Source organism: Zea mays, chromosome 1 (genome assembly GCF_902167145.1).
Source record: "Zea mays cultivar B73 chromosome 1, Zm-B73-REFERENCE-NAM-5.0, whole genome shotgun sequence".
NCBI classification, from domain to species: domain Eukaryota; kingdom Viridiplantae; phylum Streptophyta; class Magnoliopsida; order Poales; family Poaceae; genus Zea; species Zea mays.
The window spans coordinates 254,046,238-254,050,287 of record NC_050096.1 but is presented as its reverse complement, the minus strand read 5'-3'; the positions used below and the strand labels follow the sequence as shown (position 1 = coordinate 254,050,287).

Genomic DNA, 4,050 nt, shown 5'->3' with positions numbered 1-4,050 from the left:
ATAAGATTATATTGTTTCCATGCATACAACTAATTTATATTCATCGCACATTCATGCCATCCTAAATTTATGCGCACGTAGTAGGAAATAAATTTTTACATAGTGTATTAAATTACATAAATATCTACACCGTGTAGCATAATTAGTATCAACAAATATCATAAACTGGTTCTAACGAACCTAGTTGCATAGTTGTTGGAGCGATCCTATATTTATGGAGTCATCCAATTTTTTCACGCATGCAATGGAATCGAAAATGTCATTCAAAATTTGTGTACATGCAATGAAACCTCTCACGATCTGCCATAATTATCGGATCTACCATAGAAATAGAATATGCATGCACTTGCACATGTGCACGTGGTCCAGTGGTTGGATGGGATTTTTATGCTACCTTTGTGAACTATTTACACTATTTCTATGAACTATGTATGCTATTTATGCAAAAAAAACAGAACCACAATTTATGGCTTGTGTCTCGCGCGGGAGGTTGGTTGTTGGACTGAGAGTTTAACTGACGCACGTGGGGGAGGTTGATCTGGTGCATGGGCGGGGGACACACCTGACAGCCTGACGTGGCCGCCTTGGGTGGGTGAGCGTGCTGGTGCGGTCCAACTAGATCATGAGTGGTTGGCCATGGCTTCTTCTAACATTTAGAAGCACAAGGCTTCCAATATAACCTGCACTATATATATAGAGATGCTCTAGTATATAATAATCTCTATAAAAAACTAAAGTTATGTGATTTTATAGCTAGACTAGGTATATGTCCGTGCGTTGCTATGGAATCAATATGATAAAATCCATAGATATGTAAAAACACTAATTGTTATTCTATATTCTTGCTAGCATCACTCATATTGAATGTTTACATACTTAAAAGATATAACAAAGTGTCCGTTCATTGCTATAGAGATGAGTGTGAATGTGGTTTCAAGGAAACAACCATACAATGCAATACTAAAATAGAAAATAACAATTAAAAATCTACAACAAAACATAACGTAAAGTTAAATAATGTATGAAACACGCCATCGTGGAATAACATCTTTACTCTTTGACTCTTTGTTGATGGTTCCAAGTACAGAAGTAGAACCTACTGAAAAATTAAAACACGTAAATACAAGAAATATGTAAATAAGGTAATGTAAAGTAATTTTGAGAATAAGAAATAGGCACATGAAGAACAAGGTTGTACGTACAATTCAACTTATCTACAATTCAACTTATCGTCTAGTTCCAAGCTAAAAGTGCAGATGTCATTTTATGTTTACACTTGCATAGAGGTGGGAGGAGCTGCAGTGCTGCATCTCACCTTACATACCAGAATGAGACATACCGGAAGAAATAATAACCACCGGGCAAGCAATTAATTAAGTAGAACACTGAGTCATCAACTTCATTCATTCGCTGTCCAAGAATAGGCTTCAAGAATTTGTTCCAGGATTATAACAGATGTTTTCATGAATTCATGCGATAGTTAATATGTCTACATATTTACAGAACATGCTAGATAGAAATTATACATATATGCATTAGGGACGATGGGCATTTGCATACTCTCTCAAATGCTAATAATTTATTTGTTAATCTAGGACATCATAAGGCTATATCGTTCCTATCAACCTCCAATGCTATTTCATTTCTCCTTATGAATGGAAGTGTGAAAGGTGGATTGTACTGCAAATTGAGAAAATCTAGAATCAGGCACTGAAAAGCATTCCTCTAATAAGCTAGGTAAAACTACAACTCATAAACCTTAACCATTTCAGAATCTTTACATGTGCGACTTCCACCACCAAATCATCTTTCACTCTAAATGTGGTATCTTTATGGAGAGATTCGAGCAATTTAGATTCCCTCTGGTTTATATCATCATCAGTAACCAAACCTGTATGGACACAAAGGAGTGTGGACTATGACAATGGTACCATGGTCGACAAAGATTGCACACCAGTATCAATATGACTTCATAGCTGACCATATCCAATGAACCAACAAAGAATGAAGAGAAATGATTCATTTAGCAGAGAGCTAAGCGTCTCAATATTGTAGCATCAGAATATTAAAAACAAATGAGATGCTTATTGTTGTGAAAACTTTCTCCAGCCAATTAAATGTGAAGTTAAAAGAGTTCTTATATGCTTTTATTATATTGTGAACAAAAAAAGATTGTAATGGGTACTCTGTAAGGCAAATGGTAAATACATAGAGCTCATTAATCATTTCAAAACAACAACTTGAGAAAATCTGGTTTGATCTGTGTCATCGTGAAAGTAATTCTATATTAGAGATCGTGTTGGTGTTTTGAATTGGGAAGGAACACAAAAACTCCTATCGTTCTAAACTATTTCCTGACTAAAAACAAAAGGCATGTGGTTAGTGATAAAAAACGGTACGCTCCATATAAATGTTTCAGTAGATTAATTATCTATCAATATGATTTCTGCAGCAAAAAGGATCTTGAGTAATCAACAGAAGAAAAGGCACAAAAAATTGATACAGAGTATTTCTGTTTTTTCATTACAAATACTGAAAAAAGATTTAAAATTTTGTACCTATAAATTATGTACTTGACTCTGAATATATAGCTTCTTAATCACATACAGCTATGAAATGGGTATGACAGAAGTACAATATTATGGACCTGAAAAGGCTGCAACGGCAACTATTTTGTGGGGCACCTCCTTGATAGTCACACAGAAGGATCTTTTGGGCGAGGCAAATTGGAACCATACTTCACTAGCATCACAAATGACATTTTCCATTTATTTGTACCAGCTGACTGCAGGTGACAACGCACAAAAAGGACAGGTAAAACTTCATAACTTTCCAGATAATGAAGTAACCTGAATGGCGAAACAAGGACATCTCAAAACAATGGCACAAGTGAAAGCCAAACTGCACCTTTTTGTTATCACTGGGGTCGTCATGTCCATTGATTGGCTGTTTAACTCACCCTTTCGAGTAAAAACAGGTGTTGTCATATCCATTTGCTGAGAGGCAGTATTCTGAAGCAAGAATGCCAATGATGAAGTCAATTAACATCAGACCATGACTATCCAATGAAACAACAAGGGAATGGATGTCTGGACCGTGGTAGAAACATGGCAAATACCTTACCGAATAAATATGATGCCAGCACGTTGAACGACTGAGATGACCCGTTGAAATCGAACCCAGATCTTTCGGGCATCGTCGTTTCAGCAACGAAGTATGACTGATGAGAGTTCACAACAGAAGACACTATCATTCAATGAACCTCATAGTATTATCATATTCTAATGGGTTCCATTTCCACACATGCACAAATTTTTTTATCCAACATATTAGAACAATTACCTCCACTTCTCTGATCTCGTACTCTGCCTCGCGCTTTAGTACGCAAAACGGAACTGTCTCGAGATCAGGCACTGCAAAAAAAGTACATGAATCTAACTCAGAAATCGTGGCCTAAAATCCTGAGGATTCTACAATTTGGGGGTACAAGCTGCTGCCATTCATTTATTACCGACCGGACATGAGGGCCTCCTCGAGGGTGCGGGGCTCGAAGCGGCCGGACGGGAAGGCGTACTTGGCGGCCTCATCGGTGAGCTCGGCGAAGCGGCGCTGCGAGGTGGAGAGCGCATGCGAGGCCAAGGCCAGCACCAGCGACGCGCGGGCCTCCGCTCCGCTCACACGGGTGCCCACGGCCACGACGACTGTCTGCGGTGAGCGGACGTCTTGGGGAGGCTGGCCTGGGGCTCGAAGCGGCCATGGGGAAGCGGAGCACAGCGGCGACGGTGCCATTTGATTTCCCCGCAGCTGGATCACGGACGGCTTCACGACGCTGAACATGAGGTCCCACCGGTGGGAGCTGTCACCCCAGAACACCTTCCACCGCGTGTTCAACATCAGCTCCTGCGTTCCCATCGTCGTCCAAGCAGCGCCCCAGAACACCACCCAAATAGGGCGAAACAAGCTGAATTGAGGAGCACGCGGCCTCCTGAAGCACGGAGGGGAACCACTTACCCGGGGTGGTTGAGGAGGGGAGCACTGGGAGCTCGAGGC

At 40.3% G+C, this 4,050-nt stretch overlaps 1 pseudogene; it reads right to left on the bottom strand.

Annotated features, from left to right (window-relative positions):
* Positions 1 to 1,522: 1,522 nt before the first annotated feature.
* Positions 1,523 to 3,789, bottom strand: LOC103643654 (heme-binding-like protein At3g10130, chloroplastic; annotated as a pseudogene).
* Positions 3,790 to 4,050: the final 261 nt, after the last annotated feature.